General features: G+C 37.3%; 1 protein-coding gene across 3 annotated transcripts in view; it reads left to right on the top strand.

The window, feature by feature from the left end:
* Positions 1-22,266, top strand: part of LOC114931019 (uncharacterized) — a 252,672-nt gene that overhangs the window by 20,025 nt on the left and 210,381 nt on the right. For 2 of the 3 annotated variants that reach the window (XM_029302925.2, XM_029302923.2), the window contains exon 1: positions 12,104-12,517. The exons of the other annotated variant lie outside the window; for it this stretch is intronic. The gene's annotated coding sequence lies outside the window, so the exon portion shown is untranslated. Of the gene's footprint in view, positions 1-12,103; positions 12,518-22,266 lie in introns of those variants that run through there. 3 annotated transcript variants of the gene reach the window in all.

The raw sequence follows: 22,266 nt of genomic DNA, 5'->3' as shown, positions 1-22,266 counted from the left end.
GATATTTTATTTTATTTATAATGATATTGTATATCTATTATATTTTATAAATAACTATTCAAATATTTTGATGCATAAACGTTAACATCAAATGCATAATTTACAATTTTTATAAATATCCGGATGTAGTTATACGGTAATTATACAACAAACGTAAAAGAGAATGTATGTTTCATATAATTTGTACTATAAAATTTTCTCCGCGTGTACATGCATTTTTACAAACAGTCATTTTCAAGAGATAAACTATCGAATCATCGCAATTTTCGAAATAAAAAAATTATTCTCTCTAATCTTTTTTTCAACAATTTTTTTCTCGATTTTTATTTTATTATTTCGATCCAAATTATTCCTTAATTTAATGTGAGCGGTACAGAACTTAAATTGGCAGAGTATCGATCGCTTGCATATTCCCAATCGCATATCGCGCGTTACAATTTCTATGAGATCTCGCTGCACGGCGTGTTTATCAAGGCATAGACATGCAAGTGGGCTATCTTTTTCGTGGACAAGACGAATGCTGATGCGGCAGGGCAAGATCTTTGGAATATACACGGTGGTTCGGGGGGTCGCGGCCGGTTGGTCAGTCGCTGTTGTTTTATTCAAGAAGCTGAATATTGAAACGAAAACCAATACCGGCCATCCGTTTCCACGCGGAGGAAAACGGATGCGCTTATATCCTCGCGCTTACATAAATGCACGGAAGCGATGTCTATATGAGAATGCGTCGCGTCGTATCGGACCGCCTGCTCTCGACAGGCGTCTCGTCAGCGGCAAATTATCTGCTTGGCTAATTGATCAGTCGTCTAACGGTGGCGATTACGGTGTCGCTAACGAGCATCTACCGTCTAATGAGCGTCGAGTTGTGTTATCGTTTGATGCCGTTTATACTAGTTAAGTATCGATATACATGCGCGGAAACAGATAATGTTTTATTAAAAATTCGGGTACAAAGTCATGTTAGAGAGGAATTAATGTTTTTTATTTAAAAAACCGTATGTAACTTTTTCACAACGATATGATTTGCAATAAGTTTATACATTAACGTTGAACTTTACTCTTATTTTAATTGGGACATGTGACGTTGGATATGTAAAATTAGACGTGACATTTTTGACATTTATTATCGAGTTTTCCTAATTTGCATTATTGTTTTAATCGATGGTTTCTCGAAAATAAACCATTAAAAGACTTTCTTGAAATATTTAGTCGATTTTTTTTCATAACAAAAGGTCAGATACTATATTGGATATAACATTTTGTCTTAGGCATTCATTCGTTTAACTTATTGTTAGACGATACTTTAACTAAACTACTTTAACTGAACTACTGAACATGGTTGATAGTCGAATTCATTTCTAAATACTATATTGATTGAAGTAAATTGTTATACGTTTGATAAATTTAAAAAAAAGTAAGAATATATAAATTAAATTAAGTTTTTTTTATAAATTTTATAAAATAAGTAATTAATAACGGAATAAAAACAAATAGATATTTTAATTATCGGAATTTGCATGAAATTTATATATATATATTATATATATATATATATATATATATATATATATATATATGTATGTATGTGTATATATAACATGTGTGAACAGACAATCGATTTCATCATCAGCTATGATCGCTTAGTTAATTACCGATCAAATGTGGAATCGGTGAAATGCTCATCTCCGTTGACGAGGGTTTCGTAATTCCTACGACATCCTGCATTATCCTGCATTAATGGCGACAATAAGAGAACGTGCCGTCTGATAATATCATTAAAGGCTCGGTGACAACCGAGTTGCCTGAGGAATTAGGATGATTACAGAATTTAGCGAAATGTCACAGTCGGATCATGAGCTTATAAACCTTGCGCAGCGAACAGTCCACTTGTATCAGCATCTAAATATAGATTCATGTGGGATATAAGTCTGTTTGTATTATTTTATTTACTACACATCTAAATTTTTGCATATTCTTCGATATCCTAAATAAGATTTTTTTCATTGAATTATAACGTTGAGAGAGAATAGTTAATCGTTTTAAAATTAAAAAATTTCTTTTCGACATATCTGGTATAGAAAATGCTTTATAGAAATAATACACTTTGCGTCGGTTATATTTACATTAAACTCGAAATACATTTCAAGGGAAGAATATCGTACATATATTCAAGATATTCAGACAGCTGTGACGCAACACGGTTTAGGAAGAGTACTTTAAAAGACACTTACGGGAACTGTATCACATATGTCAACAGCGTAGATCGAGGAATTCACGAGGGGGATATTTCGATAGAGAGGGAGATAAGCAAGAGGCTAGTTATTCGAGGTTTCCTTCTATCCGCGAAAATCTGGAAAAACTTTTCCAGTGCATTTTACAGAGTATGATTGATTGTTCGAAGTCGATAGTCTGAGTGCGTCGCGAACGCGATTCTATCATATATTTTTCGCTCGTCAGTGGCGCGCATTATCTCGCCGCGTTTATCACGCTTCTACGGCCTCGTAGCGTAATATTGTACATAGCTTGCACACGTATGTATGTACTTATTACGACTATATATGCGCCTTTGCTGTGTATCTACATATCTCCGCCGCTCGGGAACTGTTGCGAAACGTTCCGCGTCTGAACACGGTAATGTAAGTTTGAGCACGAGGGTGTAGCCGTTACAAACATGTCCCTAGATATGTCCTTAGCTTGCCCTCTCCCCTCCCGTCAAACTCTTGTCGCTTTGGACCAGGTTTGGTTGGCGAACAACGCAACTCGCGGATGATAAATTGTAAATCTGTGTGATAAATTATAAAATGATAAATTGGCAATCTTGTACGCGCGAAAAACACACCTCGCGACATTCGTTTAGCGAAATAAATGCACGGATGCGCTGCGGTAAGCGCTATCTAAAAACGTCATATGGATGTGAGCCGCGTGCATTTTTTTGGCACACACATAGTTATGAATGTATGCACATATATTCAAGAGAAGCAATGTACACGATTGCGTTTTTTTTTTTTTTTTTTTTTTTTTTTTTTTTAGTATATATGTAAAGTGAAATAAAATACCCGGGATAAAAAAAAGAAAACGCGATATTCTGTTGTATCGACGAGTCCTTTTGACTTTGTCGTATCCGCGACACGCGATAAAACGTACGAGAAGGCCATTTCGATGCCGGCTACGTATACCTTTAAGTTCGTTAACGTTCAACCAACGCGGCTACGTAGGACTACACTTTTGCCCGGTGTATTTTCGAGAGGCAATTTCCTTGCGATTGGTTCAGAATGGTTCCATTACACAAGGATATCGATGCGGCTGTGCGGCGCGCGAGATGGAATACTGCCACTGCGCGAAATTCGATCTACAATCTACGCTCTGTCGTCGCATACTTCCATATCCGGTTCGTACAATTGGTCAGGGATACAGTAAGCGATACGAGGATATAAAGATAATCTCTGCAAACAAACGTATTGTTCGCGCGTTAATTAAACATCGATCTTATCTCTTTAATTCTGTCGAGATTATCTCCTGCCAGGAAAAAATAGATTTCAAATATATCAAAAAATTTCTTCGAAAGCGGGAATATTGTGTGCATAAAAGCGAGGTATCTCGTCAGGCTTAATTTTTGTGTTATAATGTTTTAAATGTAAAGATTTCAACATCTTCCTGTCAAGAAAGTCCAATAAAGCAAGAATTTTGGGACATTAAAATTAAAGTTGGTTGATTACTTTCTTAATTATTATGAATTCTCTACGCAATGAAGGTTTTTCTCTGACTATTCGTTAACAATTCAGAATAATTTTTCATCTACCTACATTTAGACAAACATTAGTGCGTTGTATAATATATTAATCATAACTAGTTTTTACTATAATGTAAAACAAAATAAACGCGCTGAAAACCGTTATATGCGGCTGTATTATAGCCATAACGCGAATTTATGACGTGTATACCCTGCAATATTTGCAGCAAATTTGTCATTTTGCCATGCGGTTATTACTTTCTTGTTGCTGTTGTTCGCGGCGGACAATAGCACAGTCACCCTTAAACCAAGAAAAACGAACTTTAAACATGCTAGATTTGAAACGGGAAAACCGGATAATACGTGGCTAGTGTTCCGAGCAAAGATAAATGGAGAAATTATTTCTGATCTATATACATATATGTATTATAGCATGCGCGCATACAGGATTGTCGTATGTATTCTACAAGAGACAAGAGAATCACTACACTATAATATATATTAAGATACTTATTTGCTCGAAATACGAGTTTCGAGATGCGCTTGGAATTCATACTGCACTATTTTTATATATAATTAATCATTATCATATTTTATTGCCCCCCAAATAATTCTCAGAATATTATTTCAGTCAACTAAAGATGAACTAATAACTAATATATTGAGAAAATTATAAGAAATCATAAGAAATGTTAAATCTTTATATTATATATTAAAAAAGTAAAACTCTTCTCTCGACCGTACTGGCAAATATTATTTATTAAATCACAACGTTTCGACCCTTCTTTGAGTCCTAATCATTGTATTAATCTCTGTACTGTATTTCTTCTCTATGTATATCTAGATCACTTGATTAGAACTCAAAGAAGGGTCGAAACGTTGTGATTTAATAAATAATATTTGCCAGTACGGTCGAGAGAAGAGTTTTACTTTTTTAAATTCTGTCTGGCGATTTTCAAATATCTACGTTTTTATTATATATTAATTTATATATTTATTTTAGTCGCGTAATATTTATTTAATTATATAGCGGAGCAGGATGATCAAATTCAATTCTATGGTTGATCGTTGTAGATCAGCTAGTAGATCGTTTAGATTGCTCGATGATGGGATATTCGCGTTCGCGATTACGTATTCTCGTAAATTGTCTAATCGCTCTTGTCTCACGTCCTGCATCTCGTAGCCAGGCGCGTAGTTGACTGAAGACATTATCAACAGAAGCACTTTGCTAAAAGGCTCTTACAATTTTGCACGTGACACCGACTTTACGCAAAGTCGAGAATATGGGACCGTCTTTTACATGAGCGTCTATTACAGACGCCGCACTCGTAGTCTGGTATCGCCTTAGGAGATTGCAGGATCAACTTGAGATCTAATGGGGTCTCAACCTATCTACGTTATACTAAAGCGGACTTGTACCAGCAAATCGGTCGTCGTATCTCCCCCTATTATTCGTTGCACCGCGAGCTTGATTAGAAATAATAGAAAATATATATTTATTAGCGCAATATATAATATTTATCTTTTATGTTATTAATAACAAGCCGCGTAAGAGAGAGAGAGAGAGAGAGAGAGAGAGAGAAACTTTTGCGAAATATTATTATCGTTTAAATAATAATTCTGGACGGAAATGGACTTTTAGAAACGTGTCTTTCGAAACAAAGAATCACGGTAGAGCTTGTTAAGAAAAGTTGTCGCAAACTTTACGTTTAACGTCTGCGAATGAACTACGCTTCGAAATATGACTGATAAAAGACGCAGTAACAGCTATCACTTTGAGAAGTTTTACTCGTCATTATTCAAAATATATTCAATGTATGATTTACTATATTTAATTATAAATCTGTATTTAATTATATGACAGTAAAAAATATCGGTAGATACATTCGTTTACGACTTGTATGAGAATAACTTATAAAATAAATAATATTATATCAAAAAAAAGGTAAGACTCTTCTCTAGACCGTACTGGCAAATATTATTTATTAAATCACAACGTTTCGATCCTTCTTTGAGTCCTTATCAAGTAATTTGTGAAAATAAAAATAAAATTATAATTTTAAGATGACAAGAACGAACATAGTGTCGGTTTGACAACACGTCAAGACTCTTAGACGAGTTATGAGAGAAGAGTCTTACCTTTTTTTTTTTTTTTTTTGAAATTCTGTCTGGCGATTCTCAAATATCTACAGTTTTAATATTATATTATTGGATTAATCTCGCATTCAATGATCAATATTCGCATTGACTAGTCTCTATAAATGAAGGACTCTCCGCATATGGACACTTACAGATAAAGCTGAAGGATCGATCCAAAAGGTCCCCACCATTCTCACACACGCAAGCGCAGCAATACTGTCCTCAATGTTTATTTTACATATTTTATGAATGTATATGTATATACATACATGCGCGACAAACGATCAACAATTTGTTCTACTGGCAATTAATGGCAACTACTAATTTTGCTATTGGAAATGAATTATCTGAACTATTTATCCAATAATTTCAATTATTATGTAATATAATTCTTTTTTTTATAAAATTGAAAATTAAGTCGTCTTTATGCGGATAAGTCTTTATTTTTAGAGACTAGTTTTGTATCGCTTTTGAAAGATTTCACCAATGAGACACACACACACACACATATATATATATATGATTATTAAAAATAATTTATTAAAAATTAAGAATTAAATTATTAAAAACAAATTTATTAAATTATAATATTTGATATTAATTTATTGTATTATTAGACAATTATAACATCGTAACGTTTCATTTAAAAATAGTAATTAATTCATGATTTTATTCTCTTAATTGGTATTCACAAAGTTTGAAGAGATTTCAGCAAGTCCGCTAAAAAAACAAACAAAAAAAAACGATTTAACTCTGCAAAATTCGGCGAATGATGAAGCTTTCGTGAATTTCTCGTATGTTGAATCGCGAGCTCATCGTTGACGAGATATTTTGTACATATGTACATTTCGGACGAACGTACTCTAGCCATCCACCTACGTTGCTTGGATGTTAACGGGTCACAGTCATAAGGTATTCCGGAAACGAATGCGGATTTTCTGCAGGATTCTCACAAATTTCTCTATTTCACGGACGATTTGCCCGCGGCGGAGGCGAGCTTTGTCGCGCACAGCTCACTATACTATGGCAGAGCATGTTGAAATCGACCTCCGTCGTCATCATCGTCGTCTTGTCCGTCGATTTGACTCCGCGAGTTGATCCGCAACATCGTAAATAGCTCATTGTTAAGTCTTTTACTCGTGAAGCCACTCGTCGGCATTGGATTTTTCTGGTTGAAGAAACACGCGCTCTTCTTCTCCGTAAGAGCGGGCTTGCTAAGATCATTATTGAATCTCTGCAAGGAAATGCATGATGATAATTCCATCGATGCAATTTAGTCATTAAAGAAGCTATGACCAATCCTCACAATAAATTACATATGTGTGCTATAAACTCTTGCTTTCAACATTGATTTTGATCTTTTTATGACATTAATGTAAAATTATATATTTTATATTATTTATTTGTTCTTTTTTTTGTTTCAATATACAGTGCTCATTATTTTACGAATCGATTAAATAATTGATCGATGCTCTAAACGGTTGTGAGATCTCTCTTCTTTCATGCAAAACATTATGTACTTTGCACGAAGAAAAGTCGAGAGTCATCTATCTGCCAATGCTTTCGGTCAGCTTTAAAACTTCTTTGGTGATAGTTTGTCGAACAGCGCGGCGAACAAGCGATGCTTAAGGTTCTCTCCGTGCCAACTTCGACTTCGGAAACGCCGACAGAAAAGTAGATAAATCAATTGCTTTCCACGCGGCTTGAATACGTGCGCTTTTCTTCATATATATTTTTTTTCAAGTGGATGAGTAAGATGCGAACTACGAATGATTGAGTCATTAATTTAATATAATAACAATTTAGAAAATACGCATTGCATTTAATTATTATGTTCAAAATTTATAGCTCATATAATTTATGCTTTTTTAAGCGAGATCTTTGTGAAGTGGTCTTGCGATTTTAAACTTTTAAAGTTTTGAGAGTTCAGATTGAATAAGCTAGGATTAGCTCGAACTACTGAAAATTCAGATTATATAAAATATCGTGAGAAAAAAAATGAACAAAAAGGTGACTGTTATTTGAAACTGTATACATTAATCAACTTTATATCAATAATTGCATTTAGATACTCAATAATTGCATTTAGATATTCAAATGTGACGTTGTCTATAATCAGAAATTTGAAAAACTTATTTTATTTTGAAAATAATGATCAATTTTTTTTTAAATTAAATCGAATTGTATGAGACAGCGCGTCGAACTATCGAACTTTAAATTATCCAGACTCACAACAATATAACTTTTGCTCTTTTCTCACGTTTTTTCTTTTTATTATCTCTTACTCTTTATATATATATATATACTTTATCATATTAAAATTCATCATATAAAAATTTGGACGATATTTTTTCAATTGGCTTAATAATCCGAAATGTTTATTGTCAAAGATAGGTACATATTTTAATGTCCGAAGAAATAAATTTGCAGTTAATCTGCAGAGGATCTCGATGCTGACGCGAAACTATCGTAATAACGTGGTATGATGTATAAAGATGTAAAACCCAGCCAAAGTTCGCGAAACTGACGTTCTTGTAATTAGATTCAACGGTGCGAAAGGGCGACGAAGGGCAGCGGAAACTTGCCCCGATCCAGCTCGGTTAGTGATTATAAAATCCGCCTGCAGGCGGTACCGCAAGTTCTGATCTTTCACATCTTTTACAGCGCTATTTACATACGTTCTCGTACTCTGAATATAACCTCAACAAATGCGTATTGTTTCAAATAATTTTACGTGAATAATGTCTCGAGCACGATTGTAAAAAAAAAATATTACGCGTTAGAGGTGCGAATGCACGGTGTATGATTTTATGAATAGCCAAGATGTGAACACAAAACATTTCTATATAAAATACGTGCAGCAATAGACAATCGTAGATTTTTCAGTTGAAATAGCGAATGAATATAGGACCAAATCATAACTCCAGAACTATTTCGAAAACTTGAATTGATAAAATTTTCACAAATTGTTGCATTATTAATTAAGACATTTTCCTTGTCGTGCGCAGCTAAATTATTTCGGAATAAATTTTCGTGTTTTGTATAAATATGTCGGATGATCGAGACGAGCTCGCGATCGCGGCCGCGGCACATAAATTTATGCTAAATTATAATGATCGGATGAATTCTTATCTCGATATTCCACGTTATACAGCGGCGTACGTGCGCGAAAGCGCAGGAAGCGCTTCACGGAGCGGGAGAAAAAAAAGGAGTCGTTATACGTTGAATCTCCCGTACATCGTTTGATCCCTGACTCCGAGACGGCGATGCGGTTTACGTATAGCGATATATACGTCCGGAGAAAATGAAGGAAGTACCTTTGACGTTAATATTTCCCCGTCATCGGCGAGCACGTTCCCGTAAACCGTGAGGCATTAAAAGTAATACATAATTATTCACGGTTCATTTCGTTTTCCCATTTCCTATACGATGTAGACGTGTACGTGTAGGTACATACGTTGCGCGGGCGTGTGCGACGAGCTCCGATCTCGCCATCACCGGCAGCTCGTATACCAAAGAGGGACAAAGGAGCGGTATGGAAAGAAAAAGAGCAAACCGGAGGTGGGTAGATTTAGAGAGAGAGAGAGAGAGAGAGAGAGAGAGAGGGTGGTGGCGATGGTGGCGGAGACGAGATCTGACTGTCTGCAGGCTTGTTTCTGCGCGCTTTGAGCACATGCATTCTACTCTTTCCCTCCGCAAACCGTGGACGAGAACCAGCTGCGCGAGCGCGAGTTAACCAGCTCGCGAGTACGGCGAAAATAACGCCGTGAAAATCCGCTTAAGCGGAAACAGCCCGTCATCGTATTGATCCGTACCGTTACCATCCCGCAGAAATGAAAGATGAAATGAAAAAAGAAAAAAAACGCAAGAAAAAGATAAAAAGGGAAGAAGAAAGAAAAAGGAAACAACAAAAAGCTCATTTCGCCGGACGCGCGGTTGAATTTATACCGGGTGGGTGTGGGACGCGATGTATCGCGACAGTGAGATCTATACGGAGAATTAAACGACGGCTTACAAATGTATGTATGCGGTCGAGTCTCTCTTGCACTTCCCCGGCACGTAGATCCAATTAGCATAACTAATATCGAGTGCTGTTATACCTCTTTCTGTTATCACGTGATATAATCCCACCGATATTTTCCGGCCGGCGTATAATCCTATGGAAGAAACGAATTATACTTTAATTAAACAATTAGCTAATCCATTATTAATGGATATCGAAACTCTGATATTTTAGAAGACGGCAAAAAAATATATACTTTGACTAAATATGATTTCTATATTCCCACGATATCATTGATTCTCTTTTCCCCGAGGGAAACGTACTCCGCACACCATTATGTCGCGGCTATTTAAAACCTCACTACTTAAAATACTCTCGCGAGTCTAGTCTCGAATTTTTAACCGGTTAATTATCCCCGATAAAATCCGACGCTGTAGTAACGCAAGTGGACACATTATTGGCGCAATTTTCCGCGCTGAAGTATCGCCCGTGGATGTCGTTAAGTCGAGTTATCTCGAATGCGAATAATTTCGACAACGCTCGCGCTACACCGTCGGATGCTGCGCCTGCATTCTCTCGCACAACAGAGCGCGCACTACATTTCACTATATCTCCTGTCATAGCTCGTCGTATACGTATATATATATATATGTACGTACGTGAAACGAACGTACGTACGTACATATACACGCGCGACGATTTCATCCAGCCGAAGACGAGATACACCCGGTGTATGTGCGCCGCATATACGAGGTGGGATATATCTTACGCTGCGGTCCGCCCACACACTATCTCAGATCGCTGCTTATGGCCAGACACGATCCTCCGCCGCACCCTTCACATTTTTCTTCCCGTAACCTTTATACCCCGTATTCTAATAAATCGCAATTTGGGTCATCGATGCGCGTCGACGTACATTTTACTCGGTATCTTCGCTTCGGGTGTACATATAACAAGTAGTACAACGTACGATCGCGTTTCATTAAACAGCACGATGAAACCAATGTTATTTAACTAACGTAGAGGAAGTGCGTGTTAGATATCTTGCGTGTTTATCTAATGCGAAATAATTGTGTGTGTTGTTAACATGCGCAAGTACATTAAAGCTAAATTAACAGTGTATTTAATTTTTATACGGATCAGCATTATAGGCGATTGTCGGGCATTAATAGCATTTACATGATTGATTAATGCTAGCTATGTCATTAATTATCTATGGGTTCGATACTATTGTCAACCTAGAGAATTGCCGATAATACTATGCCAATGTATGTATGTAGTCCTATCGCATCTACATAATTAATGAATTGTATCCGTGAATCTAATTTCCCGTTGAATTTTTTTCTTTTAGCAAATATGTAATGTGATAATGTGATGTGTCTTGTGGAAATATGTTAATTATACGCTTAGTATTTCTAATCGATTTGTGACAGATTAATCGCTTTAATAATTTAAAATATACTCTTTATCGAAATGACAGAGTCTTAGAGATCATTTAAAGTGACACGTGTCAATGATGTGTGTCATTGCTGGTACGAGACGTACGTGCGGAACGTGAGAACGCGCGCGTATTGGGAAAAAGGTATATTGTTTCTTTTAAAAATGTTCTCAACGACATAGGGAGAGACTTTCGGCACTTAACTTATTCATTCGACTTATCTTTTGTATCTATATTTATCGACTACGCCGTTTTAACGAAGATTTCCAACCACACAAATTTAAACCGATGAGAATATATATCTCGTTTCGTGATACGTGTGTTAAATAGTATACAACGTGACGGTAATACTTTTAAATAAAAGGAGACCGAAAGACACGATTCTTTTCGCAACCCCCGCGTTATAACAAGGGAGGAACGCGAGACTCGATAGTCGGACGACTAGCAAAGTAGCAGCGATTTGCGACGCGCAGACACGCGTTTCGTCGTGTCACTCTTTCATTATCATTTAAATTTTCCGTCTTTGACACGTACCGGCAAGAGCGCATCCTTTTCTGGGGAAAAAACACCGGCGGAAAAGGCACTCTGCCCTTTGTTGCGGACACTACCTTTTTCGAGACATTGTAAAAGCAGTCGTGATTGGCGGGCGAGGGGGCGAAGAAGCGCGGCAAGAGGGTGGACGATAGAGGGTGGCGGCGCATCTAAGGGTGACGCGCATGCGCGCGCGAAAGGGTTGGTCGCGTTGAACAGCCGCGGACGCCGTCGCCGTCGAGGAACGTCGTCGGCAGTCGGCGAGCCGCTGTTCGTACGTCGTCGTCGCTTTTCCGGCTCTCGCGCGGTCCCCGGCGTCGCCGGCGAGCCAAGCGCACTTTCTCTCTTATACGCGGCCAAGTAGAAAAAAATTAACTCCGTTCTTTTCCTCCCTTCGCGCGGCGTGAGCGAAAGCGCGGTCGCGTGCGCCCGAAAATCGCGCCCATTCGCACCTACGTAAAGTCCCGTATTGTTTCCGTGGTTTCGCGCGTCCCAGGTGTGGTGAGTGAAAACGGATTTTTGTGATAGGACCTTCCAACGCGCGGACGACAAACGCGCACACCACCGATCCGATCCGGCGCACAACGGCCCTTTGGTCCTTTATCCCTCGAGCGGGTAGAATTCGTGACTAATCGGCGAGGCGAGTGGAGTTGGAGCATGTAACGGTGCGAATGGGGTGAGTAGTAGTCATTCTGTCGCGCGATCACGGTAACGCGGACCGTGCCGCTTTTGCGGCCAGTAATTGTTACTCAATACGTTGCGGTCGCGACGCGGAAAGAGCACCACCGCTGGCAAATTTCGAATTACACCGCTGACAACGATGACAATTTTGTATGGGCACTAGTCGAATCCCCCGGAGAACATATACTTATTTTTATCGCACAGCGACTATTTGTTCAAACCTTTCTTTCAAATGTCGACATTTATTTCGATTGCCATATTTGTATTGTCAGTTGTATATCAATAGCCGAATTAAGCAGCACTTGTTTCATTCTTGATATTATTCAAAAGTAGGAATCGGAATTTCCGATAATCAAATTCAATGTTAAATGTGCAGTGGAAACAGTTTTTATATACTTTTGAAACTTTTCATTGATCCTTAATTTTCTGCTCAAGTGAAAGCAATACGTTTTCCACTTGAATAAATGTAAAAATAGATTTGCAATAGAGAAAATCTAATGTAAAAAAGTTTAGCGCTAAACTTAGAAAATAAACTTCATTACTACGTAACGTTCAAGTAGATATCGAAAGTTTAGACTGATCGACAAAAAAAAATTATTTAAGATAAAAGTTAATTTTGAATGCGCTTAAAATATACTTTTTATTTTTATACGTTTTTGACATTTTGTGTATATATATTGTATGTACAGATATATGAATGACAATATCGAACAATTTTATGTAAAAGCATGACAATTGTATTATGCCATCACATAGATTGGCACATTCGGAAACGAGAGATTTATGTTTTTGACAACAAAATTGGATTTATATTTTCTAGAGCAACGTGGTTTATCTTTACTATTATCTATGGAAACTGGGAAAACGTTAATGTTAAATATTTCCAATAAAAAACACGTTATTATACTTACATTTTCTTATACTAGTACATAAATAAAAATATGACAAAAATATATTTCTCGCGTAAACGTCTATATAACATTCGTGACTATTACATGATTACTTTTGAAAGTGCAAAGTTCACATTTTAATGGTTTAAATAAAACCTTTTATTTCAATAGATACATTTTTTCTCTAAACTTATCTTTGTATTTTAATCTTATTTTCAATAAAACTAGAGGAAAATTGAATTTTTTTTATAAAATATACTATGTATTAATATTATTTTTCGTATATGAATAACAGTATTGAAAAAAAAACTTTTTTGCAATAATCTGTTTTTGCTATTTGTTATTGCAACTTGAAAGCAACATAAAGCATTCATATTTTCAGCGATGGTTTACAAATAAATTTTTTATTTTTAATAGATTTTCCACGAAAAATAATTTTTTTATTTTGATCTCACATTAATAACTAGAGAACGTTCTCCTACAAAAGGCGTAATACATTAATGTTACTTTTTGTACGATTAGCGAATGTCGAGGAAATTTCGGAAGATCTGATAATCCCATAATGTCGTCATTACACGGATTGTTATATTCCAATGCAAGAGGTTCATGTTTTTGGCGATGTCGGCACTCCATATTGCCCACCGCATGTTCGATCGTTCGAAGTATAATAGGTCGCGAAATATAATCGGGCTGCGGCATCGGTATGGCCACCGTTGCAGTTTGTAATATACTGGCAATACAATATGGTGTTTCTCAAAACTTTGAAGTGGGCTGTGGTTGCAGTTGAATTGCTTCATTAGATCTTACTTGTACGGGGGGTTAAGACCGTCCCGATATTACTATTCCGCGCGTTACAGCCGATTCCGCAGTGTGAGTTCGCACATCGAATTAGCCAAATTTCCGACGCGAATACGGAATAGCAACTCCATCTTGAGTCGTTGAACAATCTTCTAGATGATGTATGAAACGCGAGTAGTTCTAGAAAGAACGTTTGTTCCACAAATACAAATTATATAACTACCAAAATTAATTATTTCAAAGAATATATTCATACAATTTTTATCAGCAAATATCTACAAGAAATATCAAATCAATACTTTTCTTTCTTTGTAATTATTAGGCCAAAAAGAACATATAATAATTAAGGAAATATATAATTATTGTCCAAATTTGAAAGCATATAGTTTTCACGGATGTAATAAACAGTTTTGATAATAACTCGCGATTGTGTCGACACATAAAGACAGAATATGCGTGAATAGTGCGGGTGGAGAACCTTTTCATTCATTCTTTTTCGTACTTTTATTGGGCAGACGTCGATTAAAATCGAACATATTTGCAAATTCATGGAAGCAGTAACTATAATCGTTCGTATTATGGTTTGGCGGCACGTGATTCTGTAGTAAAAGGGCGCGACAAATGGGCTGCAATTTTATTCTCAATATCATGCGTAAAGTTTGGAAATTCGACGGGTGCGTTGTTTTATGTTTGGATGTTTTATTTACGTGAAAGGGAGGGATACTAAAATATATCTAATATTAATTATTGTTTAACTCGCATAATAAAACGTTTAATTAAATTAAAATTTATTATCTTTTATTAATTTTTAAATCAACATTTAACAGCAATTTTTAATTGAAGCTTTTAATTTATTTTTCTTTTGTTAAAAAAATTTGCTGAAAAAAATAATTTATATTTTTATTTTAAAAAATTGTTTTTTATCAAATTACGTCTACAAAATATTATTCCTCACTCTCTCCCCCTCTCTCTCTCTCAGCTTTTATATAAATTTTTTATAAATTGCGAAAAAAGTTGTATTACGTTTATACAATTATACTTCAGTAATGTTCATTTTTAAATTAAAACATGAACTAGAATATTATGATGTAATTACATGTCAAGTTAATTACTTTTGAAATTTCTGAATACACTGAATGCAGAATAGTAATAATGGCTGGCCAAATTAAAGTCTAGCTATGTATAAAATTAGCTTTAATTCAATTAAATAGTTATTATTTTGTTATACATTAAGAATTCTTAATTGCACACCATTGCGGAATCTGTGCGAGAACACGTATGAGTTTTAACAGAATACGTCATTGTTAAATAAGTGGGTTTGTTGTTGAATAAATTGGCTGGCGAGATGTGACGGTTATGCAGTGCACTTACGTTCGATATTCAGTGCGATGATGTGTAAATAAATATGAGATAAATTGACCATGTTAGCGAATGTGAACGAATAAAATTCCATTCGTCGCGGCGACCTTTATTAAAACTCAAAAATAGTGGTAATTTCTATAAATTTCCGACAAAGCGTTTCGTGCTCGCGGTTGATTGAACGTACTAATTCGATATTTAATATTAACCCGATGTATCGTTGAATTATGAATACGGCGGGCAACAACACGGCGCACAATAAATTCGACGTAAATTGATCCGCGCGTTCGGTAGACGCGTATATACGATCGTATGGACGCCAATATCGGAAGTTAATTAAATACACTTCTGCATTGTAACTTTAATAATATCAAGGCCGACGCGCGTATTTAATTACGCCTAAATTTACCCGTCCCTCTTTCTCTCTCTCTCTCTCTCTCTCTTTTTTTCTCTCTGTTTTCCCCGCCCTCTCTCTCTTTCTTTTTGCGATATCTTGCGATTGTAATCACGACGGTAACCATCATTACCGTTCTTAATGAAAGATGCTGAATCGCTGAGTATACATACGGTCGAATAATTTCGGATATTTTGGAGAGTAATTCTCCGTCTTCGCGATAAAAATGTTTCTACATCACCGCATTTTTCCGCAAATAATTACACGCATTTTTTCCGAGTAAAATGCATGAAATGACGAAATATATATTAGTTTGGGCGAAAAGTTAACAATAGTTTTGCCGTTACGCGCACGCTTATCACACATAGCAGCAAAGTAACTCCATTTGGCGGTACACGTGAAGTCGAGACACGGCGCGAAGTAGAGAGCGACGGAGTGCGAGAAACAAGGTCGAAGAAACGGGAAAGGTGGAGAGAGAGAGAGACGGTGCGAAGAGTACCTTGAGTAGTCTAGTGGAGTAGTGCAAGGAAGAGTGTGCAGGAGGTAAGAGAAAAGGGGTGGCAAGGAGTGCGCCTGGGGAGAAGCCGAGGGTCGGATGATGCCTCTGGTTCCTCCACTTTCCGTGCACCTTTTGCTTCTTCTCTTGCCGCCCTTTCTTCCTTCTTATCCTCCCCCGCCTTTTCTCTATCGTATCCTTTCGCGAAACCTACCCCATCCCCGACAGGAGAGGAAGCAGAGGCGGTCGAATGTCTGCCGGTCTACCGAACTCGCTTTGGTTTTACACGATGGCGTTCGGGCGGAACCGGAAACCGCGCACGAGATTCGCGACATGTGCAGGGCTGTTCCGTGCATTTGCATCGAGTTGCGTGTCATTTTGTTTGGGCTTTCATATCCGATTGATCGTTGCATCGAATCTAGATTGTTAGGAAAAATTAGAATTATTTGTAGCTCGAAAATATATAGCATCTAGATAATGAATAATTTTTAGATTATCTGTAATTTCTTATTTTTAATATTAAATTTGTAAAGTTAATATATAATTCACATTTTCTGGTTTTTGGCCGATTATTAACAGTAATTGTTATCGTTATATCGAATCTATTCTTACAAAATAAAATTTTTCCAAAACAATTTATATTCTTAAATAATATAAGCTGCAATTGTCAGAGGAACACATAATTTAAAAATTTTCCAGAGTTTTCTAATGGCGGTTTCACTACGATATATATAGACATCTATATATGAAGTATATATACAAGTAAGGAGATGCGATAGCTAGTTTCATATTACACTGTCGCATAATGCTCCGCCATCATAAAAAGGGAAAGGATATATGAAACATAGGGTTTTCTTCAAAGGGGAGGTACCAGCAAGAAATAATGGATATAATGAGGCAGACGTTATTCGTTTATCGTGTCAGTCTAGGGTACTCGTAATATTCTAAGAGAATACCTTTTCCCTCTATTCCTGTATAATAAAATCACGATTTTTCTTACGAATACAATGCTTTCTTGCAACTTTAACAAATATTTTTTGGTTCTTCTAAATTTGATTCTAAAGATGTATCGAGCCATTGTGGGTTTCTTTTTGTCTGTTTTTTATTATGAACTTTTGACTCACAAAGATCGGCGCCACGATAGCTACATATGAGAAATTGATAGCACTTTGCCGGATAACGGTTAACGATAGTTTGATATTAGCACGAGACTGCTTTGAACGGACGCGAGCTTTTGCTTGTCCTAAACATTATACCTCAACATTATTCAACTAACTCTCAACAATCGAAAATGCTGTTACACAATCGCGGAGACTAGTTGCACCGTTGTCACTTCGAGTCTCGTGGCTTATCTATATAGTGATATTTTATGCAATTGTACATTGATAATTGAAGAAACACAAAATTAGTTCGATCCGAATATGTTTGAATCTCTCGTTTGTATGGAAAATGATACGCGAGAGTATCGTGCACAATAATCAATCTGATATGGTGAAGAGATTATGATCGCGGCCAATTTGCGCTTTATCGCGCAATCTCGATTACGATAATAGTATACTTGTCGGATAAAACAAGAGTGATATTAGGTATTCACGGTTTATGTCATAATTTATGCAGGCTGTGCCTGCCGACTATTTTGATAGATACATGGTTTCACTATGTTGCCGCATATTATTATTTTGTCAGATACATGGCGTTTCCTCTCTCTTTCTCTCTTTCTCAATATCTCGATATTCCGCGGCGCGTAATCGAGATTTATATCATCCGATCGACATTACGTTCGCGGATAATACTGCTTACCCCCTATGGTTCCTTGCTTTCATATCCGTTATTTCTGACCTCAAAAGCGCGTTCGTAAAATTCGATTTACCTACACGTGTTTATCAGATAAATGGCGAATGTATCGGTGAAAATATGAATCGCTGGTTTGTAACAAAGTAACAAAAGCCACAAACGCCGGAACGAAAACTATCAGTTTGTGCTGCGCGTTTGTGCGTATTATTTCAGTGACAATATCACCGAACGAATTTTATATATATGTACGTATATCGAAGCGTACTCTCTTCCTCCCCTCCTTTCTCTCTCTCTCTCGGTAAAAGAATTAAATTGTTGAACAAGGATATTCCTTTGCTTGTTGCAGTTTTACGCAACAGTTTTATTTGATAGCTCTGTAAATATGGAAAAAGCAAATAAATTTTTAAATGATAGAGAATATGAAAAAGTATTTCAATTATAGACGCGAATGTTCATGAATACGCAAGTATTTTCACAAGAAGAATAAGAGAATGAGTTTTCAAGTTATTATTTTGTGGTATTGGGAATAAAAATAAGAAAAAGGTCTCTTTGAAAATATAACATTTATGGAAAATAATCACGAGTAGCAAAAATAAAGTCACGACTAAGATTTTCGCGATTTTCTTTTTTCTTAAATATATATTAACCGGTCTTGGAATTTTATTCCACCGTGAAGTTACCTCGCTGTCGCCGGATGCACACTCTTTAGCCTACCTTTAGCCGTATAACAAATTCCGGCCGGGCCCTGGCAAAATCCGCGACGTGGAATAATGTACAATTATCCGGTGAGAAAGCCTGTCCGTCGTCGGGCGCAATTAGAGCACATCCGTCCCGCCGTCGTCGTCTCGGTCGATTTCATTTTTTTTCATAAATCTCCGCCGCACTTTATAAGCGGTCTGATCCTAGATTAGAGTTAATTTTGAAACGGCGGACCGATGGCCGAGCTATAAGTGGATTTTTCTCTGTCGGCGGTTCAGCCCATCGCCGCCGATGAGTGGGTCGGATTATGTATCAGCTCACGGAGCTGCGGTGCGGATATTTGATCGGGGAATAACGAATGATGTAGCGCGCTTCTAAATGCACCATCCCTCTCGAAATATCGATCCCTTGATCAGTCGGTAGCCGCCGCAAGAAGATACCGAGCGGATCCACCCAGTCGAAAATCTCGCGTCGTATACTACATGCATCGAATAACGCATAGGTCTGATTTTCCGTGCATGTTGTTTCACATGCAACACCGAAATCCATTGTCGAAACTGAACTGATTACTCGCTTCCTACGCGCGCGGATGCAAATAGGCATCTATCAAATGCCATAATGCCCCGTGATGCAGCCAATCTCATAATCTGCAAATTCAAAATGACTTACGTTCTCTCATATGCGAGAAAGCAGAGGGACAAAAGAGAGAGAGAGAGAGAGAGAGAGAGAGAGAGAAGGAAATTAAATAATAAATTATGTGATTGTCGTACTTGAAAGCTAGAACGAAAAACTTTAATCACACCGATCCGATTTCACCGTTGCTTACAAACGTAATACCAAACAAATCAGCTGATGATTAGTAAATGAAACACCACGAGTATAGTTTCGCGACAGAGAAACAGTGACGCTTCGGAAAATGCAATTTAGCTCGTGATTATTGATTGCCTTTGTGCCGACAAGCGTACGCGCACAGGATGTCTTCCTTTGATTATCGCACGGAAGGATTGCAGCCTTTAACTAGATCTCATCCCGATACACACGCATTTCTTAGGTAACGTTCAAGGAAACCGAAGCGAACGAAGCGAAAAATAAGGAAATCTGAGAAAACTGTTTTCTAGCTTTCACGTGTCAGCGCGACATCATTTGCGATTAATTTCGATGAAATATATATTTTGGTTCGCGCCTTGCTTTAAATATATGCGGAGAATGAGAAGAATCTACGTCTCTTTGTATCCTTGTCGTCCTCTCTTTGCGCAATAGATCGTGAAATAAAGTATGATATCGCCACCACCGAAATTGAGCGTTACGCGAAAGCCCGGTCGGAAACTAATGCAAGCAATAACGTCGGTTTAAGCGTGGCTTAATGACTATAACTATGGCTAGGATTAGCAGCTAACTTGGTCGTAAACGTTTCCTTCGGGACCCGGAAGGCTTACTTAGACTGGCGTGGATACACGGAGCCACGGAATATCGCTAACCGAAAACGTGCTCCCGCACTCGTTGGCCGAAATGTGAGATACGAGCTACTCGAAGGAATATTCTCGCAGATATTCAGTGGCGGATTTCCCCATAGATTCTGATTTTTCTTTTGAAGAATGTAAACATTTTGACTCTGTATGTACGTGGCAGTCTGTGTATAATTCACGTTTATATCGCTGCACATTAAATCTCCTATATATGTACAAACAATTTATTTTATAACTTGTTCTCATATATCTGCACTAGAAAGCGTATCAGGAATATTTTAAAAATATTTATATCACCGGTATCTCATATGTTATTAGCTCTTCCTTTAATTATAAAATGTTGAAATACATATATATATATATATAATGTATGTATATATAAATCGTCTCTTTCACTTGAAAATTTATTCATTTCTCTCGAGCTATCGATCGCGTTTACATTTACGTAAACCTGCGGCATCGGTAAATCCGCCATTCGCGGATGAAAACGAAAATCCAACTAGCCTTCGAATACCATGGAGCTACGTATGATGAAATAGGATTTACTCGCGCGCGCGGGAGTAGTAATACAAATTCATCGTATACATATAAATTACATATTCGCGGCGACGATTTTATTCTACCTCGTCTCTAAACGATAAATGCGTATCTCTTTCGCATATGTAAGTACGTTAAAATCTGTCTGTATAATAGAATGGGCGTGCACCTTTCGATTTTAATCTTTCTTCCAGCGCGTGAAATGACGCGAGAACGCAGTCTCACGCGCTCTGATACACAAAGTGACATCTCGCTCCGGCGTAATCGCTTACCTTAATTGCAATGGCAATGGCGACGAAGTGTCGGAATGCGGTTACGACGCGGTAGTTCGAGTTGCTCGAGTGGTGTCACTGCCACTTCTTCTCGCATAAGTCTACTGACATATTGTTCGAGGGTTCACGACGAGAAATCTCGTTTCCGCCGCGAGACAGACGCGCGAGACGATGTTAAAACGCAAGATTCTGAAAGTTATATCTTGTCGAGTTATACTTTTAATGTTATTTAGGGCATTACGGAGTACCTTGGATAACTAATTTATGCCAGGTGTAGGATAAATGTTCCTTTAATGATTCTGATTAAGCAGCGAATATATAACGATATATAAAAATCTGAAGAATTTTCTTTAAACGAAAATTCAATGGAACTTTTTTCAATACGCAAAAGTTTCGCGGGCTGATGCGCGATTTTTTTCGGTGCGCAATCTTGTATCGACTACACCGTCGGATAAATTACCACCAACGCGGGCTGGTTAATTGCACGTGAGCGAAAGAGCTCGCTCGTATATATTTTTTTTTTGCCAGCCGCGTCGCGCTGCTGAAATCGCAGAACCGTGGAAATATATAAAATCGCGCACATTCACGGGTGGTTGTCAAAAAAGTCCCGTTTAAATAATATGATCGATTAAATTATTTTTGATGAGCATTATATTTTAGAGACGACATCTCGCGTTGCCGTGAATTGTTGAATTTTTTAATCCCGTCTACCGGAGAGGAGCCGGTTCGACCGAAAACTGCGTACGCCGCTTTGCCATTAATCTTTCACACGTCTGTCGCGTACAAAGATCATATCTCCATATCGAAATGCATTCCCGGCGTTGCGCATCGCGGTAACTGTAAAAATCGAGCGCTTTTTTTAGAGGACTGTCGGGATATCTCTTTTACAGAGCCGATTATGATGCTTTTATTTCGCGTTTTGATACAGCGGAAAATAGTTTGATTTTTGTTTTCTATTGTTACATCAACGACCGCATCAAGAATTCTTCTATATTGTATATGGTGTTTTTGTTAATGACGGTGGTCTTTAATGGAAACG

The sequence above is a fragment of the Nylanderia fulva genome, unplaced genomic scaffold, assembly GCF_048542155.1.
Source record: "Nylanderia fulva isolate GAGA-0341 unplaced genomic scaffold, ASM4854215v1 Scaffold1, whole genome shotgun sequence".
NCBI lineage: Eukaryota > Metazoa > Arthropoda > Insecta > Hymenoptera > Formicidae > Nylanderia > Nylanderia fulva.
The sequence above is the reverse complement of the archived record's forward strand: the minus strand, read 5'-3'. Positions and strand labels throughout refer to the sequence as shown.